The sequence below is a fragment of the Canis lupus genome, chromosome 37 (genome assembly GCF_003254725.2).
Source record: "Canis lupus dingo isolate Sandy chromosome 37, ASM325472v2, whole genome shotgun sequence".
In the NCBI taxonomy this organism is placed as follows: Eukaryota; Metazoa; Chordata; class Mammalia; order Carnivora; family Canidae; genus Canis; species Canis lupus.
The window spans coordinates 30,193,788-30,213,324 of NC_064279.1; the positions used below are offsets into that span (position 1 = coordinate 30,193,788).

The window sequence follows — 19,537 nt, forward strand, 5'->3', positions numbered from 1 at the left end:
CTTTTCTGGCATTGAGATGTTTGCTGGTACCCAGTTATTCATTTCACTACTGTTAAAACTCTAGTGGTGGCTTTTAGTCGGAAAAAATGGAAAGCAAATCCCAGCATCTGTCATCATTATTAGCATTATGTATATTTTCCTAAGTAAGTTGGAATCAAGTGTTTAGTTGACTTAGAGGCATTAAATACTACTCATTGCCCTGAACTTCTGAATCAAGGATGTAGGTAACAGGTTGAAAGTAAGCTCAGGTGCAAGGACTCAAAAGACCATCTCAGCTGAGAACGGCTGGCCTAGAAGTGAGAGCTCCTACAAAAAGTGGCCAGACTTATTCCATGTGACCATGGATGACCTGGTGCTTTTATTAATAGTGCACTGTGATGGGGCCTTCAGTTTGGATTTACATGCAGAGAGAGATTAAATGCATTTCTGTGTTTTAAGGGAAGTTAGAAACCTATAAACCAACAGGATGGGTTCCAGAAGAAGTTGACTTCTTTAAGATCTGAATTCCACTGACATTGGCTAGACAGATCTTTGAGCCAGTGGCTAAGGATGGATTTATTCAGGCCTCAGCTTCAAGTCTCAGTAAGAACAACAACAACAAAAAATGTTCCTACATGTAAGTAAACACACTTTGAACTCTGGTTAATCTGCCCCAGGCAAAAATATTTCTTTCCAACCTCTCTCTCTTAGAACTCATTAAGAGGTCTTCTGTCCTCCTCTTCCTCCTTCTTCTTTCCTTGAATCCTCTCCTGTCTTTGCTCCTTCCTTTACCCCACAGCCTTTTTTGAAAATTACTCCAGAGTGCCAAACTGTTTGCCTTGCTGATTCTTTATTTCTGCACAAGAGGATTCCCATTTCTCTCAGCCTCAGAACTTTTTAAAAACATGAGTTTTAAAGATTCCCTTCTATATATGTATGTATATGTATGTACATGTATATATGTACATATACATATGTATATATACATAATGTATAAGAAATGTGTGTATATGTATGAAATATAGGATGCTTATTAAGTATAGAAGCATAAATAAGATGTTATTTCTTTATAAATTAAAGATATTGTGGGTGACAGTTTGCATATTTGCCTTTTTTTTTTTTTTTCAGACTCTCAGGACACTGGTACATCTCATATCCTCTCCAGCCCCCATTACTGAAATCTATCCATGAGTTTGAGGCTTTGGTTTGTATTAAAAGGCTATCATGTTAAGCTGTTTAGTCACATACAACAGAGTGAAGGAGTTTCTTTGCTCCTTCCTAAGAGTAAGTTTTGCTAGGGCAGACTGTTGAGGAGACATACTAAAATGGGAACTGGAAGATGGGAAGAATTGTAAATGATGAGTAAGCCAGGGCTTCTAACCCTCTTCCCCTATCCCATCTCATTACCTTCTCAGTTTCTGCCAGAAAGAAATGATCCGTGTCCAGTAGATTAGCCTTCCTCTGTTTTTCTCAGCCTGGCCAAAGACTAAGAAACCCTAGGTTACTTCTTTCTTCTGGTATACTCTATTCAGTCATGTTTTGTTCTCTACAACATGTCAGGCATTATATTAATTGTTGGATGAGCCTTGTCACACTAAGCACACTCCTGCCTTCCCAGGGCTTATAAACCAGGATCAACAGGAAACAGGCCAATAAATAAACCTATAATCAACTATGGTTAACACTATGAGGGAATTTAATGGGGCTCTGTGATAATGAGTGACATATTATTATAAATGGGGCAAGACAGCTTCTCTGTGGAGGTGAAAATGTATGAGAGAGAGTCCCAACCACATGAACAGGAAGATGGGTGCTCTAGGCAGGGGAATAGCAAGTGTGAAAACCATGACTCAGAGGGCAAGTCAGAATTTTAAGAATGTTAACTCATGAATCATTGGTTCTACTTGAGTCTTGAGCAAATGTCTTCAGGAATTGAGTGTTCATCATTAGGTGATTTATAGATTTTGTACCACTTGACTAGTTCTTGGGCTGAGGAATACTCAAGTAGTATAGTAAGATAGTATTTTAAAAATATTTTTCTTAACCGTATTTTAGGAAATTACAAGCTGGAGAGGATAAAAGGGAAGTTTCTAAGGTCTAAATGAAACATAATTACCCAGGGGTGCCTGGGTGGCTCAGTCGGTAAGTGTGGGACTCTTGATTTCTGCTCAGGTCATGTTCTCAGGATCCTGAGATCAAAGCCCCATACAGCCCCCCATCAGGCTCCACAGGTGGAGACTGCTTAAGATTCTCTCCCTCTCTCCCTCTGTCACTGCCTCTCTCCTACCCTCCCTCTCTTCATCTAAAAAAATAAAAGAAACATAATTTTTCATAAAGTAAATTAAAAACTGTTTTCTTTGAACTCTAGGCATTGTGTCTCATTCATCTTTTTTGTTGTTGTTGTTGTTCTTACTACATTTCTGAGTGCCAGCTTTCAAGTCTCCTTTCAGCAAACATCTCAGAGTGGAGTGATACTACTTGGAGAGAAGAGGGTTTGCAAATGTGCTATGGGTTAGCACAGGCATTCAGAGTCCTCGGTTGTAGCTTGTGTAAGAAAGAGGAGGCTGGCTGAGCTCTGAGCTTACCTTCAGCTCAACAGCACCTCTGCTAGTCAGTGTATTTTATACTAGCCCTCTCTTCTGTGTGCCTGCACATCTCTCTTCCTTCTGGAAATTGTCCCTCCCACCACGTTGCCATGTCGTTGGTCCCGTTTGCCTTGACTCTAAAGTGGGCTCATGACCTAAGATTGGCCAATCAAAGTGGACCATTACTCTGGCCATGGTGATTGGTTCAGCCATGAGCACATGACTCCAGTAAGAGCCTAGCACTCTTCAGCCAGATTTGATATGTGAAAGCTGGAGGAGATTCTCTCCTTCTAGGATAGGAAGCTTTAAGGACAAAATGGGTTTAGGATCATGAGCAGACATCTGGCTTCCAGATGGAGAAAGAAACTGACGTTAGCACCCAGCAGAGGTGAGTGGAAAGACAGAGATGGAGAGAGGGAGGGAGAAAGTTCAGGCATGGAAACCTGAGCCCTGATTTCCCCATACCTGAAGTAAGATGCATTTCTCAGACTTCCCAGACAACGCTTTACCTTTTAGACTTAAGTGCTAGTTTGAGTTGCATTTGCATCTCTCTCAACCAATATATACTTTCAAAATTATATATATATATATATTTCAAAAGAGTATATATGTATATTTCATTTTCATTCAAATATACATATATATTTCATTTCCACTAAATCTTGCTATACAAAGTAGATGTAAATTCATGTAAACTTTCCATTCAGCAACAAACATTAGGAATTTCTCGTGTAGGACAGCTAGATAGTTTTCTTGGACTCGCTCAGATTTGTAAGAGAAGACTTTCAATTCTTTAAGTACAGATTATGATCCAGAAGGAAAATCAAAGGGTATGTTTGCATCTGTGATAAGAGCAAACAATGTTAAGAATGAGGTGCTTAATGGGAATGAATTTTCCTTTTGAATGTACTTTATTACAACCTTACTGTGTAATTGGAGGTATTATTTTCAGACAAAGCTCTGTTCTCATCTATAACCAGAAAACTATCATTTTCTTAGGTTGAGAAACAAGCAGAAATACTTTTGTTTTGTTTTGTTTCCTGGATTTAAAAAGAAGACTCATAAATTGGAGAGGTTGGTGGTCTGTATTTGTGACTTGTGCAAACTGCTTCCACATCTTCCTGAACCATCAAAGGACAAATCACTGTTGAAAATAGTGGGGTTGTTGCAGGCCACTTAAGGCAATCCTGAAGATGAGTCATTAGATTTAAACCCCAGGAAGTGAAGACTCAGAAGGAGAGGAGATGGGTCCATGACCTCCATTTCCATCCTTGTCCACCACAGGGAAGAAAGAAAGCCCTACACATGGATAAACTGGAAATCCTGGGTGGGTGTGGAAGAGCCTAACTTTAGACTTGCTTCTACCATGGTTAGGAAATGAAAGTGCATTATCATCTTTAAGTTTCCTTACTCAAGTAAGACTGTCTCAGGGCTCTGGTGAACCATAAAATATCTTGGATTAATGAAGCAGCCAATAGTAGACATTTTTAGTAATCTTAGTACTCAAAGGCTTGAAATTCCACTTAGGGAAAATGCATTGAGTCTTTGGGGAAATAACCATTTGGCTTTGTAATTCTAATTGTATTTCTGCAAAGTCAAGTGGGCCTGGGAAGTCCCGGAACTCTGTTTTATAGAGTGATACTCATTGTTGTTGGTTTTGTTTCTCCTTCCTCTTTAGTCATTTAGTGAAAATGACCAAATACAATATTATAAAGCTCTGAGGCAAATCAGAAAGTACTTAAGCTGGAAGAGAACTTAAAATTCCCTTTCTAGATGAAAAAAGAGTATCTCACGGCAGTTGTGAGATTTGCCCAAGGTCTCATAAAGGTCTGATAGTTTTTAGGGGTGGCTTCATCACCAGATAACTACATCAGCCTTTCTTAAAATATGTGTATTGTAATACTGGTGAACAGTTGTCCTGTGCAAATAGAGTTTGCTAAACAAATGGATTTGGGAAATAGCACACTGTAGCTCTTCTTGGAACATACTAATGACCCAGATGTTTCACAGTAAAAAAAGAACAAGAAATCATTTCTCTATATTTATCAGAGAATTTGCCCAGTAAATTTGACCAAGAAACCCTTGTTCTGTGTAACACCTACCAACATTTTTTTCCTTTATTTTTTTTATTGGAGTTCAATTTGCCAACATATAGCATATCACCCAGTGCTCATCCCACCAAGTGCCCCCCTCAGTGCCCGTCACCCAGTCACCCCAACCCCCTGCCCACCTCCCCTTCCACGACCCCTTGTTCGTTTCCCAGAGTTAGGAGTCTCTCATGTGCTGTCACCCTCACTGATATTTCCCACTCATTTTCTCTCTTTTCTCCTTTATTCCCTTTCACTTTTTTTTTTTTTATATTCCCCGAATGAACAAGACCATATAATGTTTGTCCTTCTCCGATTGACTTATTTCACTCAGCATAATACCCTCCAGGTCCATCCACAAACACCTACCAACTTGAATAGATCGAGTTTTCCATGCAGGAAAGACTGATACGTCTGTTTGCTGTTTGCTCTGCCACATGAACACATGCTCCTGGGTACATTTTTAACTTTGTTCTGGGCTTTAATGGGCTAGTTTAGATTTTATGTAAAATGCTAAATTAAAAAATTAAATTTTCTACAGAGGAAAGGTTTTCAAACATATTGTTTCTGGTACTTTTACAGTATGACTTAGGAAATACCAAAGTGCCATAACCCAACGAAATTCAGCATGTGGTTCTTGGAATCAAACAATCTGACAATTAACTGTCTGAGTAAGCTTGAAATATGAACCCATGAGTCAGCATGACCAAGCCAACTCTGCATGGGTGTGCCTAGCAGACCAGGAGTTGTTAGTTACCCTGAGTGGACCTATTAGCCAACATTTTACTAAACATCTTCCAGTGACATTGCTAAATCTTTCTAGAGCTCACCAATTCAAATGCCTTGGGGCAAGAGCATAAATGGATAAAAATGTAATATAGAGTGGTAGAGACCATATTGAACTGAGGAGCACTTGACCCCTATAAGCAAAAGAAAACATTTTTATAATTTCTTCCAAACAAAATTTATTTGGGGGCTGAATTAATTATAAGCCATGATAGTGTGTAATCTCTCCTCTGTCTTGACCTTAAAAGGAGAAGCAAGGTATCAGTAACACCAGCTAGAATGATCCTAGAAAATACTGGCATTTTGCGAGCTAGTAAGATTAGAGAACTGAGTAATTGGTTTATCAACATCATGGTTTTACAATTCATGGGTATATTCAGCTTTATCTTATAAACAATATGCAGTTTTCCATTCCCATGAAATTGGAATTTAGCATCCAAACTAGATTGATCATTATCAATTCTTCCAGTGATTCAGAAGACACTGGGGGAAGCTGGCAATGCTTCTGGGGCATCATTTTGTCCAAGAGTCCTATTGTACCAGGGAAACTCAAAGGAGGTCAGGTGCAGGGATTCTTCATTTGATAGTACAAGTGCTAATAGGAAGTTTGCTGTGTTGAGATCAGACTTGTGGAATTTTCTGGGAAAATCAAAACACCATAACTCAAAACAAGAGAAGATTGCTAAAAAGTGATTGAATAGGTGAAAATTGGTAATCACCTAGAAAATTAGAAGGAGATGGCCTAATTTCACTTGTAGAATTGTAGAAATTACCAGAAAGCTGCTACAAAAAGTAGGTTTTCGGGAGAGAGGGTTGTTATTGAAAGAATTTCTTTTTGGAAAAGGTTTTAAATTAGGATAAATGCCTGTCATCAGTAATTGTGAAAGTGCATGCCTTCCTAGACACAGAAAGAGCCATGATCCATGCAGGTTGCATTCTGATTCAAGAACATTACTAAACGTCTTCTAAGAGCTTATGAACATGGGAAAATCCACTTGTGAGTTTTCAAAGGGCGCTGATGTTTCTTCTTTGGCTTCAGCAAACCTCCCACAATACCTGTTACTATGTAGTACCCAGAGTAGGCACTTAACACACAACCAAAATGTGTTCCTCAGAAGAGCTGGCTAGCGCGGACTGAGCCCTTGCTGTGTATGAGCAGGGCGGTGAACTGAGTGCTTTATATACAATGTCATGAATTCTTCTGGCAACTCCTATTTTACAGATAAGGAGACTGAATTTCAGAAAGAGTGGGCACCTCATCCAAAGTGATATAACAAGCTAAAATGACAGAGTCAAGAGCTAATGCCCATATGCTTTTCAACATATCGTGTAACTAAATGTAAGTTTACAAACATGGAGATGTTTGAGGAACAAGTGGGTTTGCGAGGTGGGAGGAGAGGAAAAGCTACAATCTATAGGAATAATTGGACTGCATTTGGGAAGGTGTTAATTGCGATGAGACTTGAGGAAAGAATGAAAAAGCTATAGAGGGGTGAGAGGGTGTTACTGATTAAGATTACAAAGAGCTCAATGTCACCCGTCATATCTGTGCTTTAAAATCAGGTAATGCAACTATTTGTAGCTATGAGGCTGGGAACATGTTGAAAGATTGGGTCAAGAATGTGCAGTGGGTCAAATAGTGATACTCTACCTACCCTAAAAAAAGAGATATGTCCGAGTTCTAAACCCTGGAACATTAGTATATGATTTTAGAATAAGGGTATGAATAGAAGAGAATCTTAGAATAAGAATATGATCTTAGAATAAGGGTTTTTGCAGATGTAATTAAAGTAAGAATATCCAGATGAGCTTATGCAGCGTTAGGGTGGGCCCTTAAACCTAATGCAGAGTGTCCTATAAAAGATGGAAAATAAGACACAGACACAGAGGGAAAGCCATGTGAAGACAGAGGCAGATATTGAAGTAATTTGTCCCTAAGCCAAGGAATATCACAGATTTCCAGAGCCCCTAGAAGCTAGGAAAGAGGTATAGAAGACGTTCTCTCTCAGCCTCTAGAAGGAGCCAGTCTTTTTCATGCCTTGATTTCAGAATTCTGACCTCCAGAACTATGGGAGGATAAATTTCTGTGTTTTAGCCACCAAATTCATGGTACTCTGTTATGGCAGCCCTAGGACACCAATTCAGGGTGTCTGTCAAATATGTGTCTGTGGACCTGCTTCCTCTAGCTCTCAGGTTTCTCTCGGGGTTCATGGAGCTTCTTTAGAGAAATATGAACCCATGATTTGATAACAGGGAAACTGAGCTGTGTATTCTGGTTTGGAAGCTAGAGAAGATATATTCTTTAAAGTGACCTCTCAGGTGGTAGCTTTTATGTTCTCACTGTAGAATTGTCTAAACTGGCCCCAGAACCCAGAGGATTAGTTTGCATTCTCCGACTTCTCATCTTGATTCTTCTTTATTTCCTTCTGTGGTTTAAGCTCCAGCAATGTAATCAATATCCGTCTCCTGGGTGGTCCTGGACTGCACCATCCCTGCTTTACGCAGGTGTTCGCCAGAAAGATGGAGCAGTCTGCACCTTGGAAATGTTACAGACTTGAGATATGCTAAACCCAACGGACTAATATCACAGCGGCTTTCCAGTTTTTCTATCCCAGAGGTTGTTGCAGATTCATCCTTTGATGTCAGAGAGTTAGTAGACACCCCACAAAGGGTTAATATTCTGGCATCGGAATATTGAGACTCCTGATGCAAAGCCTCAGTGGGCACCAGCAGCAAGCCTACTGGGGAAACAAACCCCCAGGGCTCTTAGAAGAGGCTCCGAGACACACCTTTAGTGTTGCCATAGATGCAAAACAGACACCAAGGGTCTGCATAAGCTGAAGCGCTTTATCCCGGTGGACGGATCTCCCGACCTGTGCTACCCTGACAGGTTCCTGTGGGTGCAAGGCTCAGGTACGATGTGCAGGGATGAATAGGTATGAAAATGAAGTATGTCCACCATATCAGAGATTCTGGGCTGTGAACTGTCCAAGTCACTTCAGACCCTTTTATTTCCTCTTCCACTCTGTTCTCGTAAGGTTTAACTGAGGTCTTATCTCTGCAGTATTCATCTCTGCTATCTTTTGAAAACATCTGCTGTCTTTGCTAGTAATGAGGAGAAATGTGCTGTTAGCTGGTGAAGAAACAGTGCTGTTTCCACCCTTATTAATGCTTTAAAAAATCCAATTTACTCATTCATTCCAGTTTTTCAGCAAATATTTATCAATAACCTCTTTGTGCAGTTCTCTTTTAGGTAGAAGAGAGAAGGCAGGGATTTTAACAGACCACATTTTTTTCTCATGGAGCAGCTAGGCTGGTGGGGAAGAGACTGACAACGAAAAAAGAAATAAATGTGCACTAGTTCAGATGGTGATAAAGGGCTAGGAAGAAAAAGGAGGTAAGGTAAGTAGGGAGAAGATGTTGGTAGGGGTCTTAATTAGCTTAGGCTGCTATAACAAATGCCATAGACCGAGTGCCTTAAACAATAGAAATTCACTTTCCCATAGTTCTGGAGGCCGGGAAGCCCAAGATCAGGGTCCCTGCTGATTCGATTCCTGGTGAGGTCTCTCTTCCTAGTTTATAGACAGATACTTCTTCACATGGTGGATAGGGGGCACTTATAAGGACACTAATCAGATTGAGTCCCCATCCTTATGATTTCATTCAACATTAATTATTTCCTAATTCCAAGTATAGTCCTATTGGGAGTTAAGGCTTCATTACATATGAATGCTGGAGGAACACAAGTCAGTCTATCACAATGGGACAGTGAAAGTTGCTGTTTTATGTTGGGTGGTCAGGATAAGCTCTCCTGACATTCGATCTGAGAACCAAAGAAGTGAGGGAAGGAAACCTTGTTGGTAGCCAGAGTCTGCTTTCCAGACAGACAAAAAAGCAGAGTCTCTACAATAAGAATGTGTGTGGGGAGTTTGAGAAACAGCTAGGAAACCAGTGGGTGTGGAGTTCAATGAGCCAACCAGAGAGTGCAAAGAGTTGGACTGAGGAGAGCTGCAAGGGTTGGAGCCGATGGCACACCACTTTGTAGATCATCGTAATACCCCGAGTGGAGGGGTGGCATGGTCTGACCTAAGCTTCAGAAGGATCCCTCTGGTGGCGATGTGTGTACTTCTCTCTCCCTTCTTCGAGTAGTGGGTCTCAAAAGATGGCTCACAACACTTCTTTCCAACCTGCACATGCACATCTCTCCTCATATCAAGAAATAGAGCATGTTTCCTCTCTTCTTGAATCTGAGTTGTTCTTACAGTTGGCTCTGACCACAAGGATGCAGGGAAAGTGACATCATTGGACTCCTGAGTCTAGACCTGAAGAAGATGGACCATTTCTGTTTTCTGCCTCTTGAAACTCAGCTGCCATGCTATGAGGAGCACAAGGCCCAGGGAGAGGCCACGTAGAGGAAAACAAGGAAGCTGCAGTTGGCAGCCAGGGGAGCTCCCGGATAGCAATTGGCACCACTGGTCAGCTGCTCTCTTGGACTTGCCAGCCCTACCGGCTCCCTACACACCTGTAGCCTGAGCCAGTGTTACATGGATCTGAAGAGCTGCTCACCTGAGCCAGCCAACACATAGAGTCGTGAGGTAATAAAATAGCTGTTGTTTTAAGCCACCAGTTTTAGGATGATTTATTATGCAGCAGTGGGTAGTTGAGACACCACTTCTCATCCCCCTTTCCTTTCCCTCTCCTGTCTACCTCCCTCCTTCCCCTACCCCCTCCCACTTTTCCCTTCCCTCTTCCCTTCCATTTATTTTTCTTTCCTTTCCTTCTTTCTTTTTTCTATTATCTTTCTTTCCTTTTTATCCTCATATACCATCATCTGTTCATTCTGTACATGTATGCTGAGCCCATGTAGGGAAAAAAAGGCTAAATTCTTATGTCTAAGAAAATATTTACTAAAGAAGGGAAATAGCTGATAAGACGGGGTGTGTGGCTACCTATATATCACAGAATAGAAGAAGAAAGAGTTGAGAAAAATATAAAAATTGAAATAATGTATTTTCAACGGTTCTTGGTCTGAGATCAAGCTGGTTGTCCCAGAACTTATTCTTGCAAGTCTCCCGGGGATTGGGAGAGCACTGTAGTGTCTCATCCTTCCTGGAGCAGGAATAGGACTCTGAAGGCTGAGGATGTCATTGCTCTTTTAGAATCTTGACTTTAGTTACCATTACCCTAAGAGTAATTAGCTTTCTCCTGATGCATAATAAATTTCCACAAATTTAGTAGTTTAAGACAATACCCATTTCATAAGCTCTCATTGTCATAAGTCAGAAGGCACATGCTAGGTTTTCTGATGAGTCCCAAAGGGCTGAAATCAATACATCAATCAAGCTGAATTCTTGCTTGTAGGCTCTGGAAAAGAATCCACTTCAAGTTCACTCAGATTATTGGCAGAATTCAGCTTCTTGAAGTTGTAGGATTGAGGTCTCCATTTCCCTACTGACTTGCAGCCAGAGGCTGTTCTCAACTTCTTCTAAGCCACCCACAGTCTCTGCCACATGGTCTCCTCCACCTACTGGTTAGCAAGAGTACATGGCATCCTTCTCCAGCTCCCAATCTCTGACCTTGTCTTCTGTGATGTGCTGGAGAAATTCTCTCCTTCTAAAGGGCTCATGTGATTAGGTCAGCCCTACCTGGATAATCTCCCTATTTTAAGGTAACTATGTCATATAACATCACTTTATCATGGGAGCAAAATCCACCATATTCACAGTCAGGTGCACTGTGCAGAGGGTACATACTGGGCGTGGAGGAGGGGACCATCTAATAATTGTGGTAAGCAGCACCAAAACTTGACAATTATTAGTGTTTTAAAAGATTTCACTCTTTAAGGAGCAGGAGGGCCAGACAATGAAGCAAAAGTCTGTGTGGACCGTGCTTGAGTTTTATTTGAGTACATAAGCTGATATGCATAGATACTTGTTTTTTTTTTTTAAAGATTTTATTTATTTATTCATGAGAGACAGAGAGAGAGAGAGAGAGAGAGGCAGAGACACAGGCAGAGGGAGATGCAGGCTCCATGCAGGGAGCCCGACGTGGGACTCAATCCCGGGTCTCTAGGATCACACCCTGGGCTGAAGGCAGCGCTGAGCCACCCAGGTTGCCCGATACTTATTTTTTTGACTAAAGAAAGCGGAGAACTTTCGTTTTGTCTTCTTTTTGTTGGTGGGTGTCCACAAGTGGGGGAAGAGAATAAGAAGACAACTTGGCCTGTACATTCCCCATTGCCACCATGAACTGACTCTGAGCCCCTACCAGAGAAAAAGGAAAGAGCACAGGTTAGAAGCAGAAAATGACTGAGTTCAGGGAATCAGGAAGACACCGATTCTGTGAGGATTGCTTCAGAATTTTAATAACAGAGTATGGAGACCTCGACGCCCTTCCAGCATACCCCCTAGCCTTCCATACCTATGTTAGCTTTAGCCTCACTTGGTAAAGTACCGAGAGGAACAGCAGTATGGCCAGAGCTCCAGGCCCTTGCAACAGCAGGGGAATGGTGGTGTCAAGGACAATCAATCCTGGTCATAGTTCTAAACAGGGAAGGTAAGTTTGAGTGGCTTTTTTAAAATAAAAGAGAAAGAAATATCAGTTGCATTTTATAATCCTAGCTCAGAATGGGAATCATGAAATTAATTTCTGTTTTACCATCTCTTATCCCTAGAAACAGTTTTGTCATTTCCTTTTCTAGAAACTGCAACGAAAATTCACAAGCTTATTTTGCTTTGTTGCTGATAACACCCATGAAACATTTTTCTTTGTCTGGCTCATCCAATTGTTTAAAGCCTTTCTGATTACATTACTTAGAGCTCTAGACTGCTTCCTCCTGGGTACCTGGAACCTTTATGAAGACTTCAGTTAGTTCCCTCATTTTAAAGACTGTCCAGACATCAACAGAAGATAATTGCCACATGCTGTGTTTCCAGTAGCATATAAATCACGTAAAAGTAGACAAGAATAATTTTTATATTAGTGAGATCTAAGAGCCCAAGGTTTAATTAAGTGAAACTTACTTGTAAGTTGTTCTTTTTAAGAATGGCTTCACTGAGCATCACCTGTCCCTTCTCTTGATCGTGAGGAGAGGCTCTGCAGTGTAGTCTCATTGGTAAATAAATGATGTCATTTGGCTGGGAGATTGAGAACGGGAGCGCAGTCTTGCCTGTGCCCAGGCAAAACACATGTAGGGCGGATTGACTTTCTCTCTATTTGTCGAGCTTACTCCTATTGCAGAGTCTTTGCGTACACTGCTTCCTTTGCCCAAAATGCTCTTCTCCCAGGTCTCCAAAGGCTTGGCGATTTCCATCCTCCAATGGGTACTTCGCTGTTGCTGTTGGTCACATAGCCCTATTTTGTTTCCTGCATAGCATTTATAACTATCTGAAATCATCGTGTTGCATGTTTTCTTTTGTAACCTGCTGTTGACTGAGACCTTTTATATTACTTTTAAATAGCTGACTTAGGTTCAGAGCTGAGGACAAGCAAGTTGTTATATACCTCTGAATTCTAAAAATTGCCATAAAAGATCAGGCCAAGGTCCCTCCCTTGGGTAACTAAATAACTACAGATATGGCCCTGTTACCCACAACAGATTGGGGAGGGGGTTCTAGAAATGAATGGGGGTGGGGGCCAGGGACCACTGGCCTTGTGAAATGGTGGGAGGTTACTTCCTCCACTCCCATCACTATCCGGCCCAACTAGGTGACCCCAGAGTCTCCATAGTCTTGTTCCTAGAGCTGGAGATTTCATTGACGGAAGGCTGGTATCTCCTCATTGGTATATGATAGATGACTGGCCAGCTGCAGAATGGGCAGTGTGGTGAGGGAGTGACTAGAAGAGTTGAATGTGTTCTGGGGGGAGCTGATGAACACAGAGTGTTAATTCCTTTTCACCTAGAATTACCTGAAGACAGGATGCTTAGTGGAGCAGATGGTACCAAAGGAGTGACTATGGACTGTGGTCTGGGGTACCTTATAAAACTGCTATTTCCCATGGACTCTAGAAAAGCTGGAAGAGGACCTTCAGGGTTCCTGATGCTCTCCATCAAGGAGCACAGAGGTCGGAGAAGAACACAGAGTTGCAGTCCTGACCAGGCAACAGGAAGATAAAGCCCTCTGGGGAATGTTGAAAGGGGTTCAGTGTCCTAACACACAAGCCATGGTCTATGTTAGGACCTGATCATTTAAAGACTGTTCTGTCTCACAGATGCTTTTCTAATGAAGCTTTATCAAACTGGCTCAGCTCAGAAGTAAGATATAATAGTGACAGGAGGTGTCAGCACTACACCATCAGCTAAAAGCTTTGTTTGCCTAAAGTAGGACATCTGGTCACTTCCTGGCATGCCTTGATGACCATTTCATTGTTTGGGAGGAGTTTCAGACATAGGAAAACATGTCTCTAAGATTTTACTGAGGCAGATATTTCTTAAATGTGAGGAAAAAGATTCTAAACAAGAGTATGACTCAAGAGGGAAGGGCATTTGTGAGAGTACATAAGGCAGGAAAGGAAGTCTCTAAAACAACCCAATAGTCTCCCAGGGAGTTCTCCAGTGAGTGTACATTTGAAAAGGTCATGTACACAAAAAATTGAATGAGCAAGAGATAACCAAGAATGAACAGTGAAAGAACATGTTGTAAAAGCTAATGACTAGGCTCAATTATCACTGTGAAAAGTGAAGGAAACAAAAGGCATGATGTCTATTCTCAGAAAAGAATATGAGAAAAATGGCTCAGAATAATGTTTTTGCAAAATGATGCAACATTAGGTGAAAGGAAGGTCAGTTTCCTTGCTTCTGTCTTCTTTCTGTCTCCTTGACCAGGAACAATGAACATCAAGCTGGGTGAGTATGGAAGAGACATTACTGAAAGAGACATAAGTTGTTCATAAATGGAAGATCTGTCATGTTCCTGGATCAATGAGGGTAGGTATTCAATTCTTGCCAAAGTTATGTATAGAATCAACAAAAATTCCAATTAAAATCCCCATAGGTAAATGTTCTCCAAAGCACATGTTGAAGAATGATTATTACAGCACAATTCAGGGTAGCTGAAAACTGGAAATAATCCAGCAGAATATTTAGATAAATTGTTGTGTAATCACACAGTGGAATACTATACAGCAGTGAGAAAGAGCAGCTACACTTTACAACATGAATGAATTTTGCAAACATAAGGTTTATTATAAAAGAAGCCAGACACAAAATAACACACACTGTATGACTCCATGCATAACAGGCAAAGCCAGTCTATACTGTTAGAAGTCAGATGGTAGCTACTGTGAGGAGTAAAGACTAGAAGGGGCATGTGGGGCTCTTAATTTAGAAACTGATTAGGAAAGTACTAATTTTGTGAAAATTCAGGCGTACACTTGTGATTTGTGTACTTTTCTGTAGCTATGCTATGTGCTAATGAGATGTTTACATCATCTACAAGTAAAGAACTAGTTCCATGGGATTTTGTTTTGGAACTTGACCAACTCTTCTGAAGTGTATATGGAAAATTATAATTGTTAGTGCATGTATTAATCAGGGTTCTCCAGAGAAACAAAAAGAAAATATATATTTGATTTATTATAAGAAATTAACTCAGTCAATTGACGAGTCCCAAGATCTGCAGTCAGCAAGCTGGAGTCTCAGGAGAGCCAATGGTACAGTTGCAACATGAAAGCTGGCGGCTGGGAGACCCAGAAAGAGCCAGTGTTTCTGTTTGAGTCTCAAAGCATGAACAGAATGTCCAGCTCAGAAGCAGTCAGGTAAGAGCAGTTTCCTCTTAGACTTTTTTTTTTTTTTTCTATTTAGGCCTTCACCTGACTGAATGAGGCTGACCCACAGAAGGAGTACAATCTGCTTTACTCGGTCTACTAATTGACAAACACCCTCACAGACACCCAGAGTAATGTTTGACTGAATACCTGGGTACTCTGTGGCCCAGTCATATTGATACATAGAAATCAACCATCACAGTCCAATCCCTGCCAAGTTGGCACCCAGGGGCATCTCCTTAAACCATACTTAATCACCAAATAAAAACAATAACAAAGTCATAATTCCACCCAAGATGATACAACTATCCTATATATGACTAAAAACCCACTAACTAGTAAGGTTATAGTCCTTGCTCTTCTCCTTGACAATCTGTAATTTAAATACTATAATGAAAAATTAACAATATTTCAATATTATGATATAAATAATGAATATAATATTATGTTACATGATAAGGGAATAGGAGGAAAAAATAGAGATGTTATCTGTTATATACGCTCATATGTGTAGCTATATTTGCACATGTATATGGTGAACATATATATGTTAAGATACATATTCAAAACAAAATAAGGAAAAAATACCCATGACAATTATAGTTCTCATCTCTGAAACTGGTCATGTCGTCTTGGCCGATATTTATAGCTACCTTCTTGGGACGCCTGGGTGGCTCAGCAGTTGAGCACCTGCCTTCAGCCCAGGGCCTGATCCCAGGGTCCTGGGATCGAGTCCCACGTCGGGCTCCCTGCATGGAGCCTGTTTCTCCCTCTGCCTGTGTCTCTGCCTCTCTCTCTCTCTCTGTCTCTCATGAATAAATAAAATCTTAAAAAAAAATACAGCTACCTTCTTCCACTACCCATTTTGTATTTCCTTTGACTTCAGCAAATGCCTTAGCTGGTCATGATTCTTCATCTGGTGGGATGACCCAAACCTTCATTCCTAAGGGGTCTAGGCCATTAATAGCCCTGCCTAGATTGGGTTGTTGTAGTTTTCCATCGGCCTTAGTAGCAGAGCATAGCCATACTAGGAGACGCTGTAAGGGATCTCCTGTATTCCAGACGTATTCTTCTCTCCTCCATTGTGGAGTTGCAGTCCGGTTTCCCGTTGGCAGGCAGAGTCAATCTCCCCAGACAACAGTAACTCCCTTCTTTGCCTGATGATTCAGAAGCATGAGGAGGCCAAAGTGGCCAGGCGGCAGTCTTAACTTCCAGTTCAATGGAATCATTGTTGTATCTTCTGGTGGAAGCATTCCTCCTTCTGGAACTAAGACCTCTAGGCCAGCAGAGCATATGGTCTCGAGAACAGGAAGCAAAGATTTTGCTAGTGGGTCACTAGGGGTAAGTGAGCGGTGCCATTCACATTTCCACCCCCAATCACTAGACTCTGGAGTCCTGGCAATGGGAGACACACCACTATATACTGGATGCTGTTTCAGAGCATCTGCAGCCCTCAGAAGAACTTTGCCCTAGCCAGTGCTGCGTCCTCAAGAGGCCATACTACTGTTCCACCAAATCAGCGGCTTCGGGTGGGTGGGGAGCAGGGTAAGACCGCTGAATCCCCTGAGCATGGGCCCACTTCTACACTCCATTTGCTGTAAAGTGGATTATGTGAGCAGAAACGATGCTGTGTGGAACACTGTGGCCGTGGCGGAGGCTTTCTGTGAGTCCACGGATGGTAGTTCTGGCAGAAGCATTGCCTGCAGGGAGGGTTCATCTGTATCCAGGGGAAAAATGGACTCCATTAAAAACAAAACAGCGTCCCCTCCATGAGAGAAGTGGTCCAGGGGGCTCAGCTGGCTGATCACGCGGGGAATGGTGCTCAGTGGGGACAGCGCTGCTCTCCTGCCAGCACTTGGGCAGTCAGTGGTGGCCATAGCTAGATCGACCTCAGTGCGTGGGACTCGCCATTCCTAGGCCCATGCAGAACCTTCGTCTTCGCCATCACCCGTACTTTGCTCACAAGCTCATAGGTGATCGTGGAAGTAGGGGGAGTGGGAGAGAAGGGGCCGAATCATAGCTACAGGATGGGTTACTTGATGATTATAATCCTCCTCTGCTGAGGTGACCCGTTGGTGAGCATTCAGATAGGACACAGACACAGATAGCTTCTTGTTCTTTGCCACAAACTTCTTTTTTAAAAATATGTTACTTATTTATTCATGAGAGACGCACACAGAGAGAGGCAGAGATGTAGGCAGAGGGAGAAGCAGGCTCCCCATGGGAAGCCCGATGCGGGACTCGATCCAAGGACCCCGGGGTCACACCCTGAGCCAAAGGCAGATGCTCAACCGCTGGGCCCTCCAGGTGTCCCTTGCCACAAACTTCTTCCCCAAATTTCATTGTCACCAATTTTCCAATCATGTTCCTTCCAAGTCCCTGACCATCCAGCCAAACAAATGCCTGCAGCCCATGAATTGTAATATAATCACACATTTGGTCACTTTCCCTCCAAGCAAAGGCAATAACCAGAGGCATTGCTCAAAGGTCTACCTACTGGATGGATTTCCCTTCACCACTGTCTTTCATGGATGTTTCAGACTGCTGCAACTGTCTACTTTTAAGTGGTACCTCCATATTGTACAGAATAATCTGTCAAATATCTGAATCTTCTCTCCTTCTGTCCACTTATCATAAGGAAATTCCCCATGAAGTGCAGGATGGGGCAAAAAGTCAGCGTAGCAGGAGAGGACCATGGGGAATAAGTCACTTCTTCATGTGACTTATTTGTGCCTGCGGGGTCTACTCAGACCGGGTCATGAATATACCACTTCCATTTAATGATGGAGTGTTGCTGTGCACACCCAAATTTATGGCTTAGTGGGTCCACTAACACCCAGTTCATGATGAGACCCCGGGTCCTGGGATCGAGTTCCGTGTCGGGCTCCCTGCAGGGAGCCTGCTTCTCCCTCTGCCTGTGTCTCTGCCTCTCTCTGTGTGTCTCTCATGAATAAATAAATAACATCTTTAAAAAAAAATAAAACTTTGATAATCAAAACAGTGTCATCCTTTGCACCAAAAAGTGATATTAAAAAAATCACCAGAAAAGAAGTAGTTCCGTAATCAGTTGAGTGTGTGCATTTGTACATATTGTGTCTAATATAAAAGAATGATTTTCAATAACATTATTGGGAATACTGACAAAATATTTAGAGATAAAATTAAATTTAAAATCTTATCTTGCAGTTATGACAAAAATATGAGAGTTAAATCCAAGAAAAAGTAGAGATGGAGAAAGATTTATAAGTATAAAATATGGTGACATATCCCATGAGCCTTAATAAAATTCACATTCCTTCTCCTGGGAAAAAATTCTTAGAAAACTCAGAAATGAGATAAAGATTTTTGAATAAGATTTTTCTTTTAGCGTCATTTATGATTCCCAAAAATATCCAATAGGGAAATGTTTACATAAATTATGCTGCAGTAATTTAATATTATGTACGCAGTCTCCAAAAAAACAAGAGTCTAAGTGCATCAGGCAAAACACTTTTACTAACAGCAAGCTACAAAAAATCCCTTTAACTTATATTATGATGCTAAGTAGATAAACAAGAAAAACCTATAAAATTACTTAAATATAACATGTTTCTGTAGAAAATTTAGAAAACGTATTTTAAAAAGAGAAAACACAAGCTCTATATAATCTCACCGTCCAGGACTAAGCTTTGTTACCATTTTGTTGAATATCTTTCTAGACTTTTCTCAATGTACATACACATTTAAGTAAAAACTATAGCGACACCTTATACCATATTTTGTCACTTATGTTTTCATTCAATTACATGATAAATTATCTTCATGAAAAATAAGTCACAGTCTAAGGCTGTGATTAACTAAATAGTATTTCTTTATATATTTCTTTTTACATAGCATTTCTTTTAATGTAAGTGATGTACTTAATCATTCCCATATTATCTTTTCCCCCCACTTTTTCTTTGTAATAATATTTAATGCTGTGAAGATCAACCTGATAACCAACTCATATCCTTAAAAAGTTGCTTTAAGGTATATGGGGTTTTTTAAGCCCGAAAATATGATAAATGTTATGATTCATAATTAATGTGGAATTATAAACATGAATGGGAAATGAGCTCTAAGATGATAGAGAATTTACTAAGAAAGTTACTTTGGTTTTTAATTTCCAAATATACGAAAATGCCTTTTAAAAGTGAGAAAAAAATATGTATAGTTAAAAAGTCAAATATGCCAGAAAGGTTTCTAAGGAAAGCAGCTCTATGGAGAAGGGTGAAGCTTGTTCATTGTCTAATTTAGGTGAAAGAGCAGTATTCCTGTGGTGTTGCTTTAAAACCTAATCTTAGAATGTACAGATCA

At 41.0% G+C, this 19,537-nt stretch overlaps 1 long non-coding RNA gene across 1 annotated transcript; it reads left to right on the forward strand.

Moving 5' to 3' along the window:
* Nucleotides 1–6,652: 6,652 nt before the first annotated feature.
* On the forward strand, nucleotides 6,653–14,928 carry LOC118353481 (uncharacterized). Its single transcript, XR_004812534.2, has 3 exons — nucleotides 6,653–6,776; nucleotides 9,702–10,032; nucleotides 14,262–14,928. It is a non-coding gene; the product is annotated as an uncharacterized LOC118353481 (long non-coding RNA).
* Nucleotides 14,929–19,537: the final 4,609 nt, after the last annotated feature.